At 38.2% G+C, this 23,641-nt stretch overlaps 1 non-coding gene across 1 annotated transcript; it reads left to right on the top strand.

The window, feature by feature from the left end:
* The first annotated feature begins 1,376 nt into the window (after positions 1–1,376).
* TRNAQ-UUG (transfer RNA glutamine (anticodon UUG)) lies at positions 1,377–1,448 on the top strand. Its single transcript has one exon. It is a non-coding gene; the product is annotated as a tRNA-Gln (tRNA).
* The last annotated feature ends 22,193 nt before the right edge of the window (positions 1,449–23,641 follow it).

Here is a 23,641-nt window from a genome sequence, read left to right as displayed (position 1 = left end):
GTCTTTTAGCAAAAAAAAAAAAAATCAAATTTTAAGCTTATAAACCGGGGGAACCGAGGGAACGGGGGCTGGACTAGGGGCGGCTATTTCCGTTCACGTTTGGTCCCGTTTATATCCCTAATAACAATGTGTTCCAAACGTTTTGTGTTGAAAACTTGTGATGAAAATAATTATTGGTTGATATATATATATATATATATATATATATATATATATATATATATATATATATTGTGTGCATGTAAGATTGATTATGTACCAATCACTTTAGTTATTTTAAGAAAGTAATTAATGCATATTAAATGCTGAAGATTTAATTAATACTTAACATATCTTCAACATGTAATATGCATTAATTACTTTATTAAAATAACTAAAATGATTGGTCCAAAATCAATGCTATATGCACACAATAGATAGAAGAAACATTTGAACCTAACTCTCTCTCTCTCTCTCTATATATATATATATATATATATATATATATATATATATATATATATATATATATATATATATATATATATATATATCAATTAAATTTCAATATCACTGATCTATGGTTTGCTTAAAATTGTCATTTTGGTCCAGAAAAGTTTAGAGTAGCACCAGAGGTCCAAACTTTTCATTTTGTTGCAAGTTTGATCCAATTTGCTTTAAACTTTTTTATAATGACGATTTTACCCTTACCTTTTCCTTTTTATATTTTATTTATTTATTTAAATATTTGACTGATTAAAAAAATAAAAATAAAATTAAAAGAAAAGACAAAACACACAGACACACAGACACAGACACACACACACACACACACACTCTCTCTCTCTCTCTCTCTCACACACACACACATAAACGACCACTTTGTTTTTTTTCGTGAAACCCAAAAGGAGGTAGCCGCCTCTACAGAGTAGAAGGGAATAGATTTCAGCAAGAGAGGGAGAGAGAGAGAGAGAGAGAGAGAGAGAGAGAGAGAGAGAGAGAGAGAGATTTTTATTTTTATTTTCTTGTTAGATTAATTTTTATTTTAATTTTTTTTGTTTTTTTATTAAATCAGAAAAACAAATAAGAAAAAAAAATTATCATATTAACAGGGGCAGATCCGTCATTTTGAAAATAATCAGAACATATTTGACCAAAGACGCAACAAACTGAAAGTTTTGGATCACTGGTGATAGTTCAAACCTTTTTGGACCAAAGTGGTAATTTTCTACATACCACATACATTTTTGCATTTTAGTCAAATGATTTATTCTATCAGGCGGATAAGTGTATAACATAATTTCTCGTTACTTATTTTTTTTTACCGTTAGCAATGCCAAAAGTTTATTTTGTATAGTTCAAGATTTATAGCGTTTTATCAATATTAGTTCACAAGCGGTTCTATGGTGTAGTGGTTAGCACTCTGGACTTTGAATCCAGCGACCTGGGTTCGACTCCCGGTAGGACCTTTTTCATTTTTGCATCAATTTCTGATTTTTTTAAAATAAATTTAAACTTTAAACAACCGCAAATGTAATGTTATATTTTTACACTTACATTATGTCAACACGTTCGCATAATTCTTTATTTATTTTGAGCTAAAAGTAACTGGAAATGCAATTTTATCTTGTTTCTTTTACATCACTGTCAAGGAATAAGACATTTTTCATTTTTGCATCGCATTCTCAAATTTTTTTTAACTTAAAAGTTAAAACAACTGCAATTGTAATTGTTATATCTTTGCATTTACATTTTGTCTATCACGTACTCAAAGTAGTTAATTTATTTTAAGCTAAAAACAATTACAAATTTGATTATAATGTGGATGATAATTATTGTTTCGTCGTAAGGGTAATTCTAAACCAACATATGAAAAATCAAGAGTGGTCATGATCTAGGATCTATAGTATTATAATGGAATAACATGTATCATATAATAACATAAAATTCATTGAAAGAGTATTTTAGTGAATTTAACTAGATTTAAAAAAGGTAAATTCTGAATTTTATGGATACTTTTTCTTACTTTTAAAAAAATCTGATTTTGAAGGATAATCATTCTTTTAATTCGAAAATCTGAAAAAATATATTTGTAACTATGGTGTGCATTCTGACAGAATATATTTCAAAATATGAAATCAACTTTTTCTTTTCACAAAATATCCATTCTAAGCATAATATAATACACACAAATATTTTTATACTAATAACATATTAAATAATTACATTTTATGAAGTAGTCTACATCAAAAAACTGAAAAATCTGAAAACCAATAACAATATTTAATTTTGCGTTCTTTAAGAATGAGATATAAAAACTTGTTATGTGAGAATGACAACAATAGAATCGAATTCTAGGGCTTCTTCATCTGGATTTTTCATGAAGTTGTAGGTGGTAAAACTAGCAGAATCCATCATCTTCTTTTGTATATCTCTCAATTTCATTGAGAGGATAAAATTGCCTTTGTTCTTGACTTCTTGAATGTCCAACTATTGAAATGTATGGAATCATTATTCGCTTCTTAATTTTTGAAATATTTGATATTCTGGAATCAATCTTGGATTATTCAATCATTATTGGTTTTACTAGGTTGTCAAACAAATATGAAGAATATCAACATTAACTATAATCAACATTTTAAATTACAACCAACACATGCCAATCCTTAAACTAAATTCACAAATTACAGTCCAATATTCCAACATAGAATGCATACCACATTATATTGCTAGAAGATTCTAATAGAATGAATGGTTGTATATTTTAACAGAATGATGTTATTTCTAACCGAATGATCACATAAATATTCTAATAGAACGAGTTTTTGAGTATTCTACCCACATATTGATGTTAATGTTTATAATTTGTTCTTTGGCTATGTCCATCAAAGACATATTAAACACATACAAGCATGTATAGACACATCAGATCTTGTGAAGTGAAATACAAGTACAACTCTTAAAGATAAACATTGGTCACATATTTCTTGAAAACTTATACTCAATCACAGATCAAGAAGAAGATCATTGGTATCTACTATCCAATAGTATTACTATGACCGGAAGATAATGGAAAAAAATATGTAAACGAAACTTAATTAACTAAATTAGAAAAAGGGGAAAGAAAATAACATACCTGCATAAGATAAGAGGTGTACGAGATAACGAGATAGTGGAATCAAGCAAAACAGTTAGATTTATAGAAAGAAAACTAGAAATTATAATAGTGAGAAACAATTAGAAAACCTCGGTTGAAACACATGTAAGAAACAATTAGATTTACAAAAAGAAAACTAGAAATTATAATAGTGAGAGAACATAGGCTGACCTTTTCCAAAAATCCTAATAATACCACCCCAACGTCTAAAATCACAGCCAAAGAATGGGCATTTGATTGGATAAGCTTATCCTTCATTGTAAAAATAAATTGCTTGTGCTTCCTTTTCGTGGCTTCATTTTCCCCACGCCCATCTTGGCAGTTGTATCATCACACGAACGAGAGTGAAATAGGAATCGAGGACCGACGGTAAGGAGGGTTGCCGGTAAACTTCTCGCTTTGATTTGAGGTTGAAGCGAATCATCTGAATCAGAGGCGACAATGAACATCAGATGAGTGGTTTAGGTTTCAAAATCGTCAAACTTCAACCATGACCATCTATCAATGGCGCGCTTTGTTAATCAGTTCTTGTTAACACTTGTAGACGACTCATATTTCGATGGATTGTGAACCTCCTTATCAAGAATTTTGAAACATGGAATTGTTGGTGATTTTAGTGTCACTGTGTCATTTTAAGTAACTTGAACTGACATGTGAGCTAAGGGGCTTCATAATTTGTACGCTAATATATGTATGGCGTTGTGTGGAGTGCACACATGTATAAGATCGAATTAGAAGCCGGTTCGACGACTAGCCAGGGGTCCGGGGTTTCCAAAGGGGCAATGCCCCTTTGGCGGGGTGTAGGGGCAGTGCCCCTAGCGGGGTCCAAGGGGCAAAGCCCCTGGCTGGGGTCCCGCTTTCATCAAACTCTCACCGAATTTTACATATGTGAACATAGTGTAAAATTCAATTTCTTGAGGGTGATTATGGTAAAACTAACGAAACTCGTTAGTTTTGGTAACCCTAATCCGGATTATCATGACTTGCTTCCAAAGCAACTAATGATGGCCCAAACCTAATGAAACCCTAATCTCATTTAATATGTAAACGATTCTTCCTCTTCAGAATGAGGTTACGAATTTTAGCTCTCGTTTTCATCAAACTCTCACAGAATCTCTCTAGCAAATTGGCTTACGAAATCGTAAGTGTCCACTTGGATCATCCTCAGCTGAATTTCTTGCAACCCAGACATAGGGTAGAAATATCAGTTCGGAAAGTGTTCTCACGATCCAAGTTGGTATCCAAATCTCCACTAAAAACCCTAAGTCATGTTGAGCCTTAGCGAGCCATGACGTCTTTTAAAGCGTAATAACTTTATATACATTAAAAAGATAAATTATAGAATTATAGAATTATATAAAATATTTCAAGTTTTTAGAAGTGTTATATTATAAAGTTCAAAAAAAACCTATGCCTTGAAAAAAACTCATGCCATAACAAAAACTCGTGTTATAATGCGATAAGACATGTCATGACACGTTATTTGGACGCCACGTTTAACAAAATCACTTTGGATGCTTTGGTAACGGCTATCACATGCTTCACACCATGACACGCCTTGACGAGCTTCATAACGTGCCTTTTAAAACCATGCTAAAAACAATTGTAGTTCTGGTTTTTGGGATGATAGACTTTAAAAGGCCAACAACAAATGTAGAAACATTAAAATTTAATTTTGTTATTTATATTGAACTTATGAACGTCTACGTTCCATATAAATAAAAATAGATAGTTAACAAGTAAATCAAGTTAGTAAATTGTTTCGTGCTCTAGCCACTGATCATTTCCAATCTACCAAACAGATTCTTCGATATGTCAAATGTACTATCTCACATGGGCTTCATTTTATATATCCTTGTTCCACATCTCTAATCAACACTCAAACTCTGACTGAGCTTGGTGCATGGAAACTCAACAATCCACATATGTTTACTCCATCTTTTTTTTGGTAGAAATCTTATATCTTTGAGTGCTAAAAAGCAAAATATTGTTTCATGTTCTACTCGTGAATATGACTAATAGGCTATAACCAACACTACAACAAGAATTATCTACGTTATTCATTTGATTCATGAGCTTCACACTTTGTCTTCTGTTAAGCCGAATCTCTTATGTAAGTAATCATGTTTCTATATTCCTTAGTATAATTATATATCCCACAAGATGATCAAAACATATTGATATTGACTATCGTTTTGTGCATGCGGTTGTCTTGTCCATTTGTTTGTATACTTGGTATGTTCATATGCACCTTGAACTAGCTAATATATTTACAAACAGTCTCATCACCCCAACTCGTCATTCACGGATCCTACTTTATATTGATTACTAGTTGGAGCTCTACGGTATCTCACAATTACTTATTATAGAACCAGTGGCGGAGCTAGGGTCAAAGTAAAAGGGTAGCAAAAATGTTTTTTAAGGTAGCCCAAACTTTTTTTCGGTGTTGGATTTTCGATTGATCTCATCCCTATTGTCATGGGAGATATTTGCGTGATTGCCGATATGGATTAGCTGAGTCGGTTTGGGGCACTGATTGACTGTGATAATCAGTTAGTGACGATCCGTGATCTTAGTGGATGAGTGTTGTCCATCTATGGTGAGGGTACTTTGGTTGGATCCACCTTCTGTTCTGCCGTCAGGACGAGGGAGTGTCTTCGGCATAGATGCATGGGGTACCTTGCTTATGTGGTCAATATGCGGGTTGAAAAGAAGAAGTCGGTTTCCAATGTCCCTATTGTGAGTGAGTTTCCTGATGTCTTCCCTAAGGAATTTCCTGACATGCATCCTAAGAGGAAAGTTGAGTTCGGGATCGATCTGATCCCTGGTGCCGCCCCGATTGCGAAGGCTCCATATCACCTTGCACCACTAAAGATGCATGAGTTATCCTCATAATTGCAGGAGCTGTTGGCGAAAGAGTTTATTTGGCCCATTAGCTTGCCATGGGGAACGTCGATCCTTTTTGTTAAGAAAAATGATGGTTCACACCGGATGTGCATTGATTACCAGGAGTCGAACGAGACAACAGTGAAGAACCGGTACTCATTGTCGCGTATTGACGACCTTTTTGATCAGTTACAGGGGACTTCTTGGTTTTCCAAGATCGACTTGAGATCCGGTTATCATCAGATGAGGGTTTGGGAGGAGGATATCTCAAAGACGGCTTTCCAAACTCGCTATGAACATTACGGGTTCGTGGTGATGCCTTTCGGGCTCGCCAACGCACCGACAATGTTCATGGATCTCATGAACCAGGTGTGTAGACCTATGTTGGACCGATCAGTGATTGTGTTCATCGATGATATCCTAGTTTATTCCAAGACAAAGGGACAACATGTGTGTTGGATTAGGTGTCTAAGCCCATAACTATAATTAGTATGTACTTGATTTGATTGTAGCATGGTCCTTTTGGGTTGCCTTCAACATAACAACTGGACAGGTTGAGTTTTGGAGCAAGAGGTTAATTAATGGTTTATTAATATATTATAATAATAATATATTAATTGAGAAATCATATTATTTAATTAATATTGATCAGAAATTAATTTGGAATTAATTTAGTGATCAAAGGAACTGATTAAAAAAACGGGGAATGATTATGTAAATCAGTGATAGTTGTAGTTTTGGGCTATTGGACTCTATTGATAAGGAGTGGACGAAAATCTATGGGAAGCCCATAGATATTTCTTCCAAGGCCTATCATATGGGGGGTCCATGGATTGCTTAGGGCCTAAACAAAGGAATTAGGGTTTCCAGTTGAAAACCCTAACAACCTTAACTATAAAAGGGACCCCTAGCCTCAAGAAATCGGCCTGCCTACCTTCTAAGAGAACCCTAGCCGATTTCATACTCTCTATCTCTCTCTTATTCTTTGCTTGTGGTGTTTGTGACTCCATTAAAGGTGAAACGTTTGGGGAACTAGGATTTCGAAGGTCAAGGAATTGAAGTGAGGATTGCTTGTTACTACTAGCTAACAAGAAATGTATTCTTCTAAACTCTAATATATATATATATATATATATATATATATATTGATTTTATATAGTAGATCTAGGGTTCTTGCTTTGGAAAATGAATTTTCATGTATAACTTGAGAAAAACCTAGATTCAAAGCAATTAGGGTTGCATGTGCACATATGAATGTTGTAATGCTCAAAACCCATCATTAGTATCAGAGCCTAGGGTGTTTTTCCTGTTATATTTGATGCAATTGTAATTTGTTCAAAGTTGAATAAAAATCATTTTTTTTCTCACTGTCTGGTGAACTTGACGAGTTCAAAGATGAACTCGACGAGTTGGACCAATTCAACGAGTCCATGCCCTGACTCGACGAGTTGGTTCTTCTGTTGGCAGATTTGTCGGATTTCAGGCCTAAATTAGATAAGATGATTGTCTAAAATTGTTTTAATTGTTTAAAATAGAATTTTATGATATGGTAATGGATATCCTCATCTAATTAAAAGATAATGGTTAAATTTTACGATAATGTCCAATTATAAGATTAATTGGTTGTTTAAAATTTGTTCTAGAAGTTTTGAAAAATTCCAAAATTTGTCCTCAAGTTTTGGAATTTAAAATTTAATTAAAAGTTTAATTTTGAAATATTAAATTCTAAATCCCTAGTATTTTAAAATTTTAAAATACAACCCTTATACTATTATAATATTAAAAGATTTGTATATATATATATATATATATATATATGTATATATATGTATGTATATATATGTATGCATGTATAAGATGAGTCAGTCTTATTGTTAGTAGGCCTCATTCTCGAAGCTGGTCTATAAGGGGTGTTTAAGGAAGCAACCTATAAAATGGCCACCATTGGGTATCCATTCTTACCCACCGCACTCTTGAGTAGTGGAGGGTCGTTAGCCGAACGGGTAGGATAAGACATTAATTCCTCATTAATAAGTATAATGAAAAATTATAAAGTAACTAAATGTTTTATAAATTCCCAATCTTAGTTAATTTAGGAAAAATGCGAAAATGATGCTAGTCCATGGAATTTCACTTTGCACATTGTCAAGTCGTTAGTGGAGGGTGTGTGGTTAACCGACACACTAACTTGGACTAACGAGTGTGGAAAATGGTAGCTCAAGAATTACCATAGATCAATGGAGCGTGTATGGTTAACCAACACATTGATTAGGTGGTAAATGACATTGAGAGTGCCAAGCAAAATTGCATGGTTATTCACACCTTGTTTGTGATCCTCGGTATCCCAGTTACAAACTTGAAGGGCATAATCGAGATTAAACATGCCATTGAAAAGTTAAATGAATCTCAAAAGAATCTAGGAATTTCATTTCATTTAAAACCTAATTCTTCATTTCGTTTTTCGTGGTGGAATTGGTAAATCGTCATTTACATACCTTCAAATAATTTGTAATTGGATTACGGTATCCCTCTTCCGAATTGTGAGTTAATGTTTTGGGTCCTATCCTTAATATTTCATTTGGGTGTTATATTAAGGATTCTTTATCTAATCAAAAATTTGTTCTTTTTCTTTTTCATATTTCTGGCTCAAACAACGCTTCCGACTCGAACTCCAACTCCTCAAGCTCATTTTCTCTCATGAACATTTGTGCGAGGATCACCTTCGATGGATCCAATTTTAATGATTGGATTCACAATATTCGATTGGCCTTGCGATATGAAGAGAAGGAATACTTTCTCGACAAGAAACTGAACGAGACCGATGAAACCAAATCTACTCGTGAAAAACTAGTTGAGTATAGGGCTCACGAAAAGGATGCGACAAAGGTGTATTGTATTATGGCTTGATGGAAAAGTACCATCAAAGTGCGCATCAAGAAAGGTACGAGATTGTCGCCTAGTTGATAAAAACCATAATGAAAGATGGAGAGTCCATCACGAGCCACGTTCAAAGGATGCAAATGTATGCGGATCGTTTGCTCAATTTCAATGTCAACTTTGACGAAGAATCGATGATTGATGCAATCCTACACTCTTTACCTCCTTGTTATGATCAGTTCAAGATGACTTATCATATGAACAAAGAGTAAGTCACTTTGAGTAAACTTCAAGGTTTGTTGTGAACTACTGAAAGTGGACTTAAAGGCGTAGCTGTCGAGTCCACTCCTACTGCTGCTGCCCCGGTCCTTGCTATAGGACATGGAAAAGGGAAAAAATGGAAAGCTCCCTCAAAGAACCACAAGGGAAAGTCCCATGATGGATCCTCTTCAAATGGATCCAAAGGTAAAGTCGGTTCTGCCTCTCTCTCATCATATCCTAAAGAAGCAACGTGCTTCTACAGTTGTCACACCCCCAAACCGGAACAACAGAAACGTTCGGGGGTGGTTGACGTCATGCGTAGTATCACAACAGTTGTATCATAGCAAGCATAGTAAACACAACCAAACATTGAATACATATATGAAAAAGGTTTACATTGTCATAATACATAGTTTTGTTCAAATCGAAAGTAAAATGGAAAGACGTGACTCTAACGCGCCGACTTCTCCAAAATCCTGGAAGTACCTGTCTACTAAATCCTTGAGAATACAAGAAGTTTTGAAAAAAATATCAGCATAAAGCTAGTGAGTTCATAAGCATTTAGTTTTGGTGGAAAATGTTTCTTTGAAATCCTTTTGAAAAGTGTTCCTACAGAAAATCCTATAATTTCTTATGAAAAGCGTGTTTGAAAACTCATTCCTTCCATGACTTCCAAATTCATACAAGGTATGTACAATCCAAGGTGTCGTGACAGGAATATGAATATCCGTTAGTTACTTGCCAATTCTAAGGTGCAACAAGGCTATGGTCATGTCTAACTCGAAGATGGAAGTCCGACTCTCACTTTGGAGGGTCTTTTAGGAGTGTGCGGCCCACCTTATGAAGGTGTGCGGCCGCACTCCTTCAAGGGATAAAGAACATGATGAAACTTGATAAATCAAGGCTTAGATTAAGTGGTTCTTCAAGTACAACAAGCTAAGGGATGGATTACTCACGTTTTTAAGTCCCTGAGAGGGTTTGCGGTTGAAGAGTCTTGAGAGAAAAGGAGTAGTGTGCTGCCAAGGAGTGAAAGGAATGAAGGGAAGGGGTCTACCCTTTATATAGGGTGGGTGTGCTTCCTAGAAGGGAGTGTGCGGCCAAGAGGTTAGTGTGCGGACACACACCCATGTGTACGGCTGTACACTCCCCCTAAGGGTGTGTATGGCCCAGTTTTGTCACCCTACGACTGGTTGACTCATTCCTAACCTTAACCATGGCTATACTCAAGCTTAGAATGCTTAAATGGACCCTTAAACAGTTCTAGAAGTTAACAGAAACGAGTTTAACTTTGATTAACTGACTAGAGGTACCAGGTAGAAGTTTCGGGTTGTCACATCATCCCCCTGTTAGAGGGAATTTCGTCCCGGAATTCAAAAAATAAAGATGTAACTCGTGGACATGGAAATGATGGGGGTACTTTTGTTTCCTAGGATTCTCGTGTTCCCAAGGGACTTCAGGTTCCTGCTTGGTATTCCAGCAGCCCTTCACTATCTGGATGTGACGTTATTTCGTTCTCTTGACTTCTCAATTTATATGTCCAAATGAAGTGTAGACTCTTGTCTACTTTGATATCATTGAGGGGGAACCACAAGTGTTTCATCGGACGAACACTTCTTTTGTTTGACACGAGGAAGACGAGATGAACGTTGCTAAGCGCTCGAGGTAACTAGAGTTTGTATGCTACGGGACCGATCCTAGCAAGGATCTCGGATGGTCTAACATATTCTTAGATTTAGCATTCTACGCTTTCCGAGGCGTATAAGGACACGATTACTAATCTTGGAATTTCAAGGGTTTTGTCTCTTATCGGCGTAGCCCATTCGTACGACCCTTTTTAGTCATCTCTCAGATGATTTCAGGACTTGTGAGAGTACTGTGATGTACTTGACTCTTGACTAGTTGCGTATCGCCCACCTCAGCCCATCACAGAGGGGATCTATACTTACGGCCATAGAGGGCTTCGAACGACGCAACCTGAATGCTAGAAAGGTCGCCGTTGTTGCAAGAAGGTTCCAGTAAGGGTAGATGAGTGTCCCACGACGTATCCACAATTGTCCGGATTGTTCTCTTACTTTGTCCATTTCTTTATGGGAGATACTCTTCGCATAAATGCTTTCGGGTTTCGAAGAAAGATGAATTTTTTTGAAGTTCACATCTAATTTGTCACTACAAGTGACGGGAGTTTTGCGATGGAACGATTTAAGACAAGAGGGTTTGGTACAACATAGACTCAGTCAGACTAAACGGGACGTCGTCGTAGAATCGTGCGTTAAGTTAGTTTGGAAGGATCGTTTTGTTAGGACATTGATGCCCTTGGGTGAATGCCTCTGGTGTTTTCTGTGTTTGACTTGAAGTTAACAGGTACTACTAACACGAGGGTTCTGATGTTTTGAAACTATGATATTTCATGAATGGTTCTTACTAGATCTCTCTATGATCGTTTGGTGTACACAAGTCGTGTATAATTACAACTGACCCTAGCGTATTCACTAAGCTAACATATTTTGCTCATTAGGGCTTTAAACCTTATAAGGATTTCGTGAGTTAATCCGAACGAGAAAGTAATCACAATTATGAACAATTATTGGGTTTTTCGAAAACGTACCAAAACATAGCAGGGTTCTTTGATGCTTCCTCATTCCCTGAGGTCAGACTCCTCCTGTTTCCTCATTGTTCTTCTCTGTTGGGCGGTCTCTTTTGAAATGTCCCATTTCTCCACACATACAACACACTTGAACTATGCTAGCATCGGTAATGGAAGTGATGTGTTGAGTCGGGGTCTTTGCGAAACGAGCTTCCTTGCCATCCTTAACCCTTGGACAATTTCTTTCAAAATGTCCGGGTTCGCCACAATTGTAGCAAACCTGGCCCATCTTTACACCAAAAATAGAGGTGTTTAGCTGTGCAGTTGCCCTATAGTATCGTGTGGTGTGTCCTTGACTGTTGCATTTCTTACATCGAAGTTTGCGGCACTTTCCTATGTGGTGGAAGTTGCATTTCTCGCAATTTAGAGGTTTTCCAGCATATTACCGCACTGGTGTTGGCACTGGTTGGGCAGATGTGGTGGTTGTAGGAGTTATCTCGGGTTGTCGTCTCTTGGCAAGTTTCTGAGATGACTTGTACTTCCTCTCGATCCAAAATTTTCGTTTGGCATTCTTAGGTTTGGGAGTTGGAGTGTCCTCCTGGATAAGCCCTTGTTGGTGTCCTGGTGTGTTGCTACAGTTCGAGGTGTGGAAACTGTTCCCATTCCCATTGTTAGCGTTAAGAACAGCTAGGGCAGTTGCTACGGCTGTTGTGACAGTAGCTTGAAACATAGTTGAGTCCATCTGGAGGACTGGTGTCTTACTGGTGGGTTGGTTACGTTCCTTTGGAGGCATGATTCTGCTACATGTCAAGAAAAGAAGCTTGTGAGAAACAATGGTTGCCTATGGATGCATCTTAAATGTTTATCTATGCACTAAGATTTCCCGTTTTTGCTATATGACTCTCATTGACTCGACCCACATCCCCATGATGTGGTCCTAGCAAGAATAGAAGATGATTTGAACGCAATAAAGTTCACATACAATAAACTTACAGACTCCTTGTTGTTCAGCTCATTATACTGGCTGGATAACCCTCACATTTTCGTCGGCTCTAGACACTATGGAGATTTAGCTATAAGGGTAGTTCCAGGGATCAAGTCGATACGGGATTCAACTTGACACTTGGAAGAAATCCCTGGAATGTCTTTGGGGAAGACATCAGGAAAGTTTGTAGACTTCGGGGATGCTCTCGAGGCCTTTAAATTTTTGCATCTCATCGACAACATGAGCCAGGAATGCACGACATCCCTTTCGTAGATATTTCTGGGCCTTGGCGCAGGAAATGATACGAAAGTTCGAACAAATTTTTATCACTATAACCAGTGAGGACTTCGTTAGAAACGAGTCGCCCTTTCGAATGCAAGGGACATCAGCACGATTTGGGGCTCAACCATCTCATGCCGGTTAGGACATCGACGCTTTGAAAGGAATGATCGTCTAAGTACATCCTATAATACATGTTTTGAAGACAAAACAACAATAGGTCCTTGGTAAAGTTGCTTAATTTGCATGCTATCAATTTAAGGTATACTTTCGACAAAGATAATCTTTAACTGAAATATGATTGTTGTCATCGTAGCTGAAACTGAGATTAGACATATTTCGGAATCCTTGACCTAAAATAGGTCTAAGAAATTCTAATAGGGAAAGAGTCCTGGAAACATGAAGGACATAGATGTTTACAGAAAAAAGCTATTTGGAACATAAATATGAAAGTATTTCCTTAGACCAAAAGGGAGGATGAGTAGAGTATTCTCCTATCAGCAACGGGCACTCCTCGGATGGATCCTTAAGTTAGCCAGCTGGCGCTCCATGTCAAGCAAGCGGCTCTCCTATACAATCTGGCACGCTCGGAGCTCTATGACCTCAGCTCGAGTGGTAGCTATCTCTTGTTGCAACGCTTCATTGTCCCTCATAGTTCTCCCATGACCAACTTTGAGATTGTGAATGCGGTTTGTGTTGGCATCCGAGTCCGCCTCAAGCTCCATAGTTCGCTGAAGGGTTGCCACACCTAGCTCCACATCGTGAGCCACTCGGCGTATCAGGATTGGAAGGGCCCTGTCTGCAAGACCTCCTTCATCCAGATTGTAGAAGTTGTGGTTTCTGTTGTATGGGAGGGGTTGGCCTTGCTCGTGGGTCCACCTATTCAAACTCCCAACCCACATAGGCATTGGACCTTGGAATTCAACTCGAGGGTTAGGGTTTGGCATTGGGGCCACCTGAGGTAGGTTCTCGACTTCAGGTTCTGAGTCCGCCTCTTCAGGAAATTGTTCGGCGAAGTCATCGTCTAAAGGAATCTCATGGTTCTCTTCTGGCGTTGGCTCGAGCCATCCTTCCTCTCCTTGGTTGGGAAAGTACGGGTCACCAGGGAGATGGAATCCGGTTGTGCTATCTACGCGAGATAAAGGGGTAAAAGGATAGTTATTAGGAATCGAATCTAATAATACTTCCAATGTATTATGGTTACATGATTGATTCTTGAGGGATGGATTCTTGGGTATGTTTCCGGTTTGGTTGTTATAGCATCCTAAAATACTCCTATAGTATTTTAACCCTTATGTTTGATTCTACGACTCTTCTAGTATCTAGGTAAATTTTAGGCCTGCTGCAACACCACAATCACTCCCAAGCACATGTTGGTCATGTCTCGAATGAATATAGTTGATCAGGCTATATTGACCCTAAACATGATTACATAACTACCCAGGTTTAACCGCGATGTTCAACATCCAAATACTTTTGTTTTGTTCTACTTATAACACTGGTTCGAGTACTTAGGTATACTTGTATACTTTTTATAAAAATACTTATATTTTTGAAAGTATACTTTTAGTTTAGAGCACTTAGGCCCATTAATGTTTATAGTTGTACACCATGCATGGTTCGGTATACTTAGTTCACTATAAACAAGAGCTTGGATACCAATCTGTCACACCCCCAAACCGGAACGGCGGAAACGTTCGGGGGTGGTTGACGTCATGCGTAGTATCACAAAAGTTGTATCATAGCAAGCATAGTAAGCACAACCAAACATTGAATACATATATGAAAAAGGTTTACATTGTCATAATACATAGTTTTGTTCAATTCGAAAGTAAAATGGAAAGACGTGACTGTAACGCGCCGACTTCTCCGAAATCCTGGAAGTACCTGTCTACTAAATCCCTGAGAATACAAGCTGTTTTGAAAGAATATCAGCATAAAGCTGGTGAGTTCATAAGCATTTAGTGTTGGTGGAAAATGTTTCTTTGAAATCCTTTTCAAAAGTGTTCCTCAAGAAAATCCTATATTTCTTATGAAAAGCGTGTTTGAAAACTCATTCCTTCAATGACTTCCAGATTCATACAAGGTATGTACAATCCAAGGTGTCGTGGAAGGAATATGAATATCCGTTAGTTACTTGTTAAACAATCCGTTTATGAAAAGCCGAGTTATCCCGAGAAAATCCTACATTTTCCCTAAAAATTGATGGTTGGTTATCCGTTCTTAACTGAGGTTTACAAGTATCTACCATACTTATATCGACAAACACAACTTTCTTTTAAAAAACCCTAGTTACTCCTAGTGAGGTATATTAGCCCTATTACATAAATAAAACTAATAAAAGAAAACGTTTTGAACTAAATCCTGAAGGTATTATTAATACCCTCCAGTAATCAAATCGGTTATTACTTTGAGGTTAGTTCACTTGATTCATTATTACAAAAGTAAATCCCTGCTATCTAGGTTGTGAGTTTCATGACCATAACTGACTGGATATGGCCCGTAACGGCCGATATCCTTAATGACTTTGTCACCCGTAGACCTTCCGGTCTGACTATAGCTAGCAGCAAGGTGCGAGATTGTTAGTCCTGTATAGATCTATACACAACAGTCACGCTCTCCCTATAAGAGACTCTGGTCACAAGTGCTAGTCCTACAATTTGTTTCTTGTGGTGAGTGTTACCAAGGACGTGTCTCAAACTTAGACTAACAAATTTACAAGTAATAATATAGAAAATCCTTTTATGATTAATATAAATCCCTTATAAAACGATACATTTTACTACATAATTCATAAGTTCATTGCTCTAGTTTTAATAATTGTATCTACTAGTTGATTTCTTAATCGTTTGGTAAAACTATTTTGCGTGTTAAAAGCATACTGAAAATATAATTATCTTAACAAAATAATATATTTTGAGCACAAGTTTCCATGTACTTTTGCTTGTATTCCCCCCCCCTCAAAACATGAAAAACCCGGAAAAAGCATAGGGGTATGAACTCATCTCGGGCGATTTGAATGAAGGATCGATACGGAATGCGGGATGTTCAAGTGAAGCCTTGAACACAATTTGATCCTAATTACCACATAATGACACATAAAGGAGTCAAATGAAGGTATTTCCTTACTAAATGTGGTGGAATACCACTCTAAGAACTTGGGACAACTCACACTAAGTGATAGGACCTTAAAGGATTGCATGAGGGAGGTGTATGGACACCTTAAAGGTGTGTACAACCTTGGGTATGCGGCCGTAAACTCATGATGGAAGGTACTTTTGAGGTGTTTTGAAGGTCCATAATTGCATCCATGAAGTGTTTTAGGTCCATACTAAGTTGTAGTACAAGTTTAGGGTCTTATAAATGAGTTTGTGGTCCTAAGGTGTGTGTGTGGTCGTACACGGGCGTGTGTTGCCGCACACAAGGAGTGTGCTGCCGCAAAAGGGTGTGTGCAGCCCGTACACAGGTGTGTGCGGTCGTACACCCCACATGAAGATGTCTAAAAAGCCAATTCTAAGGTGCAACAAGGCTATGGTCATGTCTAACTCGAAGATGGAAGTCCGACTCTCACTTTGGATGGTCTTTTAAGAGTGTGCGGCCCACCTTATGAAGGTGTGCGGACACACTCCTTCAAGGGATAAAGAACATGATGAAACTTGATAAATCAATGCTTAGATTAAGTGGTTCTTCAAGTACAACAAGCTAAGGGATGGATTACTCACGTTTTTAAGGCCTTGAGAGGGTTTGCGGTTGAAGAGTCTTGAGAGAAAAGGAGTAGTGTGCTGCCAAGGAGTGAAAGGAATGAAAGGAAGGGGTCTACCCTTTATATATGGTGGGTGTGCTTCCTAGAAGGGAGTGTGCGGCCAAGAGGTGAGTGTGCGGACGCACACCCATGTGTACGGCCGTACACTCCCCCTAAGGGTGTGTATGGCCCGGTTTTGTCACCCTACGGCTTGTTGACTCATTCCTAACCTCAACCCTGGCTATACTCAAGCTTAGAATGCTTAAATGGACCCTTAAACAGTGCTAGAAGGTAACAAAAATGATTTTAACTTTGATTAACTGACTAGAGGTACCAGGTAGAAGTTTCGGGTTGTCTTGAATGATTGTTGCTACTCGTCAGACATGACGATGAATATTATTTCTTTTCATGGTTTGTCAGACCAAGTTTTAGATTTTCATTTAATAATGAAGTTGGTTCTGTTAATGCTTTATATAATGGTACCTTTTATTTTGAAGCACTACCTTGAAATGGTGTATATGAAACTGTGATGGTTGTAAATAACTTAGGAAATAATGTTTTTCATATTGATTCGTCTAATGGTTTAGACAAGGCATGTTTGTGGCATTGTCATCTTGGACATGTCAACAAGAAGTGCATAGCCCAACTCTAAAAGGATGGAGTTTTGGAGTCATTTGACCTAAAGTCAGATGACACGTGAGAATCTTGTTTACTTGGAAATATGACTAAATAAGCTTTCACTGGAACTTGTGAAAGAGGTGAGGGATTGTTGGATCTCATACACACAGATGTGTGTGGGCCCTTCAGATCCACCACAAGGGATGCAAACCACTTCTATGTGACTTTTACCGATGATTATAGCATATATGGGTATATCTAATTAATCAAAGACAAATTGGAAATGTAACATCCGGATTTCCAGGTATCATAATTTAAATATTTGTTTTGAGATGAGAAGAGGGACTCGACGAGTTGACGCCTAAACTCGTCGAGTAGGATTGCGACTGATGACTCGGATTAATGAATGGACTCGACGAGTCGGAGAGTCGACTCGAATAGTCCGCGCTATGGAAAGAAACCCATAATCTTTGGGCCTGTTCCCTATTTAAGGGACCTTATGGACTTCATTGGCGGCTATACACACACTTGAGAGACCCTAACGAACCAGAGAGCCTAGAGAGTGAGGGAAGGAGCTAATTACATCACCATTAGTGCATTCTTGCAAGAAGGAAGGAGGGGATTCAAGCTAGGCTGATTGAGAAGCTCAGATCTACTATCACTTCATCAAAGGTTGTTGTTTGAGGTATGAATCCATGCCTATTTTTGTGTATATAGTAGATCTCATGAATCTAGGGTTTCTTTACCCCTTATTTAGTTGGAATATGGAGCATGTGGAGTCCCATTGAGGAATAGATATTAGATCTGGACCTTAAGAGGTCCAGAGAGTCCCAATCATCTAGCTTTATGCTGTACCATAAGAGTTTTGAGTCTAGGTTACCATTTTAAGAGTTATTTCATCAAATAGAGCCATATGCGTGATGCATGAACATACAGATGGGACCTTTACGTGACTTTTGGGTGTTAGAAGGTCAGATCTATAAGTTAGAGAAACAGATCTGACCTCAGAAGGTCGATTGAGCATTGCCATGGAGGAAACTCACCGAGTCCATGAGAGGACTCGATGAGTCGGATCAGGTTGCTCTGTGATATGTGATCAGTGGTAACCCGTCGAGTGAAAGGTTAACTCGGCGAGTCAAGTGAGGCCTTAGGAGGATTCAGAGGACACGCATGGACTCGCCGAGTCACCCGAGTGCACTCGACGAGTCTGGTCAAAGTTAGACCGTTGACTGGAGTTGACTTCCATTGACCTTAGGGTTTTGGTCTAACTGATTCAAGAGAGGCCATGGAGGGGTGGAATGTCTTCTACCCATTCTTTAGAGATGAGAACATAAAGAGAGTATTGATAAGAGATATTATCATTTTAATAGCAGGAGGCTAGATCGGAGATATCAAGAACGAGAGTATACTAGACATCATACGAGGTGAGTCTGCTCACTATACATTACCTAGAGTGGTATCTATGTGCAGACCAGAGGGTCTTATGTGTTATGTGTATAAGATTATGTGCATTGTGTTAAATGTATGCTATGTGTTATATAGACCGGACCAGAGGGTCCAACGATTTATGAGGCCAGAGGGTCCTCGATTAGACCGGACCGGAGGGTCCAACGATTTAGACCGAACCGAAGGGTCCAACGAGCTACGGGATTGGAGGGTCCCGCTGAGACACATTGACCGGAGGGTCATACCAAGTTATAGCCTCGAGTGGCTTATGTGCTGTATGTGGTATTTTGGGGAACTCACTAAGAATTTATGCTTACCGTGTTATGTGATATGTGTTTCAGGTACCAGTGAGGATCGCGGGAAGGCGCCGACATGATCTGTACACACTGATAGAGTATTATGTATTATGTATTTGAGATTTTGGAATATTTTTTACTAAGATAACATTTGATACATTTGAGTTTTGATATTACTTTATGACATATGTTATGTTTTAAAAATGAAAAAAATTGTTTTCAAAATCCACGTCGTTACAAGAAACCTTTGAAAAGTTCAAAGAGTTTAAGCAAGAAGTGGAGAATCAGTTGGGCAGGAAGATAAAGATGCTCAGATCCGATATGGGTGGTGAGTATCTTAGTATCGAGTTCCACGACTATCTTAAGGAATGTGGAATTTTTTGACAATTAACGCCGCCTAGAACACCACAGTTAAATGGTGTGGCTGAGAGGCACAATCGAACCTTGTTGGACATGGTTCATTCCATGATGAGTCGAACTTCATTACCTATCTCATTTTGGGGGTATGCCTTAGAGACTGCCGTGCATATCCTTAATCTAGTCCCAACTAAGAAGGTTGCCAAAACACCTCGCGAGATGTGGACAGGGAAGGTTCCCTCGTTGGCAGATATCAAGATTTGGGGTTGTGAAGCTTTCGTAAGACGAGAGACTCACGACGTGACAACATGGTCTTCGTAGTGACAACGTGGTCTTCGTAGGAAGGAGAGAGGGGTTTTCCGCGAAAGAGAACTCATATGCCAAGAGGACAGTGGGAGGCAAATTGATCTTGAAGAGCTTGAAGATTCAAGTGAAGAAGGAACCTCTAACACTAGCGCTGAACCTGAGGAAGAGATTCATGTTGAACCAATTGAAAAGTCATTTCCTCTAAGACGTTCCTCTCAAGTTAGAATGGCACAAGAGTTTTATGGTTTTCATATTACTATGGAAGGCAATACGTCTATCAGTAATAGACACTGGTAAATTTGGATGAGCCTACTAACTAAAGCAAGCCATGGCGGGCCTGGAGTCTGCAAAATGGAAAGAGGCAATGGACAGCGAGATCCAGTCCATGTATGACAATCAGGTTTAGAACTTGGTTGACAATGTACCAGGTCAAAAGACGGTTGGGTGCAAATGGATCATCAAGAAGAAGACCGACATGGATGGAAAAGTGCATACGTTCAAGGCACGAATGGTTGCGAAGGGATTTACTCAAACCTCAGGGGTTGACTATGATGAGACCTTCTCACCAGTAGCCAAGATCAAGTCTATTAGGGTTATGTTAGCTATCACTGCGTTTCATGATTATGAAATTTGGCAGATGGATGTCAAAACTGCTTTCCTTAATGGGAAGTTGGATAAAGATGCTTACATGTGTCAGTCATAGGGTTTTGTGGATGCTAAATACCCTAATAGAGTATGAAAGTTTGAGAAGTCCATTTATGGATTAAAGAAAGCGTCTCGCAAATGGAATCTTTGTTTAGACGAGAAAGTTAAAGAGTTTGGTTTCTCTAGAAGTGAGGATGAGTCCTGTGTGTATCTCAAGGCTAGTGGGAGTATAGTTGGCTTTCTAGTTTTGTATGTTGATGACATACTGTTCATAGGAAACGACATCCCGACCTTGCAGGAGGTTAAGTCCCGGCTTGAGAAGTGTTTCCCTATGAAGGATCTAGGGGAAGTTGCTTATATTCTGGGATGAGGATTTTGAGAAATAGGAGTAGAAGACTAATAGGACTTAGTCAAAGTACTGACTTAGACAAGGTGCTGAAACGTTTTAGCATGGAGAATTCCAAGAAAGGGGAACTGCCAATCCAAAGCAATACCAAGCTGAGTAAGACTTAGAGTCCGAGTACCGATGCCGAGATAGCAGAAATGAGTCGAGTGCCATATGCTTCCACCGCTGGTTCGATAATGTATGCTATGAAATGTACTCGTCCTGATGTGGCTTTTGCGTTATGCATGGTTAGCCGGTATCAAGGGAACTCAGGTAGAGATCATTGGACAGCAGTTAAGAACATTCTTAAGTACCTACGAAGGACTAAGGACTGTGTCCTTACACTTAGTGGGAGTGATGACTTGAGAATGACAGGGTATAGCAACGCTAGTTTTCAGACCGACAAAGATAACTTCCACTCTAAGTCGGGCTGGATGTTTACCCTAAATGGAGGAGCAGTTACTTGGAAAAGTTCCAAGCAGGAGACCGTGGCTGATTTAATGTGTGAATCAGAGTACATAGCACTGATCGAAGCGTCAAAGGAGGCGATATGGTTGAAGAATTTCATTGGAGACCTTGGAGCTATACCATCCATAAAGGAGCCCATAGATATTTTCTATGATAACGAAGGAGCAGTTGACTTAACCAAGGAACCAAGGGATCATGGTAGACCCAAAAATATCACCAGAAAATACCACTTCATCAGACATCGGGTAGAAGAAGGAATCCTTGTGGTAAAGAGGGTATCGTCAGAAGAGAATCCTGCAGATCCCCTTACAAATAGGATTAAGCACGTTCAACATGCAAGGAGCATTGGTCTGAAAGACGATATTAGTTTTAGCGATTAGATAGATGTTTAGAAACTTGTAATAAATAAATGTAATTGACATTTGATGATTAAGTAATGGATATTTATTTATGAGTAATGTTTACTATCGTGTGTCAATTGTTTACTTTTGTTTCATTTTTGCATGTTTTACTTCCAGAATAATTAGATTGTTCAAATTATCCACAGTCCATCATACTTTGGAAGTAAGTTATGAGGTTAGACTGTCATGAATTGGTTGTAAATTGTCTAAGTGCTTAGACATAGCAAAGGTTTGTTGCAACGTTCATGAGTACTTCTGAAATAAGATTTGATTATTGGATTAAACCCACGCTCATGTGAATCACTTCATGGAATTTATCACGAGTGATTATGAGACGATAATATCATATAATCTTTAAACTCAGATATATGAGTTGTTGTTTACAAGTTGGTTGTGCATTGATAATGCGTAAATGCATCAGTAACTTTATGTTATAAAACGTGTTGTTGTGTACGATTTGATGAGTAAATAGTACAAGCATATAAGTCAAAGTTTATCTGTTCCTTTTATCCTAATAGGGTAAAAGCGATATCTTGGGCCCCTCGATGATTGCGTGTTGACTTATGTGTCGGGCCCAGTCAGGACTAAATTGAGGTGTTCAATTAAGTTCTATGTCAAACAAACCAGAAGTCGGGAAACAAACTGTTCGAAATTGAGAATGATTATGTTCTATGTCTTTGTCCACAAGATATCTTGCAGAACGGAGGATTATATGATCCCTTATCTAAAGGACGCGTCATTGACTAGATCAGAGGTGGACAACGACTTTTGAGAGCTACAATTGTTGGTCAGATTTTGAATTCATACTTGCAATTTTAGTTATTAGACTTATACAAGTGGGAGACTATTGGATTAGGTGTCTAAGTCCATAACTATAATTTCTATGTACTTGATTTGATTGTAACATGATCCTTTTGGGTTGCCTTCACCATAGCAACTGGACATGATGAGTTTTGGAGTAAGAGGTTAATTAATGGTTTATTAATATATTATAAGAATAATATATTAATTGAGAAATCATATTTTAATTAGTATTGATCAAAAATTAATTTGGAATTAATTTAGTGATCAAAGGAACTGATTAAAAGAATGGGGACTGATTATGTAAATCAGTGATAGTTGTAATTTTGGGCTATTGGACTCTATTGTTAAGGAGTGGACGAAAATCTATGGGAAGCCCGTAGAGTTTTCGTCCAAGGCCTATCATATGTGAGTCCATGGATTGCTTAGGGCCTAATCAAGGGAATTAGGGTTTCCAGTTGAAAACCCTAGCAACCTTAAATATAAAAGGGACCCATAGCCTCAAGAAATAGGCCTGCCTACCTTCTAAGAGAACCCTATCCGATTTCATACCCTCTCTCTCTCTCATTCTTTGCTTGTGGTGTTTGTGACTCCATTAGAGGTGCAACGCTTGGGGCACTAGGCTATCGAAGGTAAAGGAATTGAAGTGAGGATTGCTTGTTACTACTAGCTAACAAGAAAGGTATTCTTCTAAACCCTAATATATATATATATATATATATATATATATATATATATAGATTTTGATTTTATATAGTAGATCTAGGGTTCTTGCATCAGAAAATTAATTTGCATGTATAACTTGAGGAAAACCTACGTCCAAAGCAGTTAGGGTTGCATGTGCACATAGGAATGTTGTAATGTTGAAAACCCATTAATGTGGAGCATCTACGTGAGCTTCTTGGAGTTCTTTAGGTAGAGAGGTTGTATGCCAAGTTCTCCAAGTGTGAATTCTGGTTGCACGAGGTCCTGTTTCTGGGGAACCTCATCAACGAGGAAGGTATTTTAGTCGACTCGGCCAAGATTGAGGCGGTTATCTGGAGGGAAGTTCTGAAGTCTTCATCTGAGATTCAGAGTTTTCTTGGGCTAGCAGGGTATTATCGGAGATTCATTAGGGACTTCTCTAAGATTACAGTTCCTCTCGCTAGACTGAATAAGAAGGATGCCA

Source organism: Lactuca serriola, chromosome 4 (genome assembly GCF_051521515.1).
Source record: "Lactuca serriola cultivar US96UC23 chromosome 4, Lser_US96UC23_V15, whole genome shotgun sequence".
NCBI lineage: Eukaryota > Viridiplantae > Streptophyta > Magnoliopsida > Asterales > Asteraceae > Lactuca > Lactuca serriola.
The sequence above is the reverse complement of the archived record's forward strand: the minus strand, read 5'-3'. Positions and strand labels throughout refer to the sequence as shown.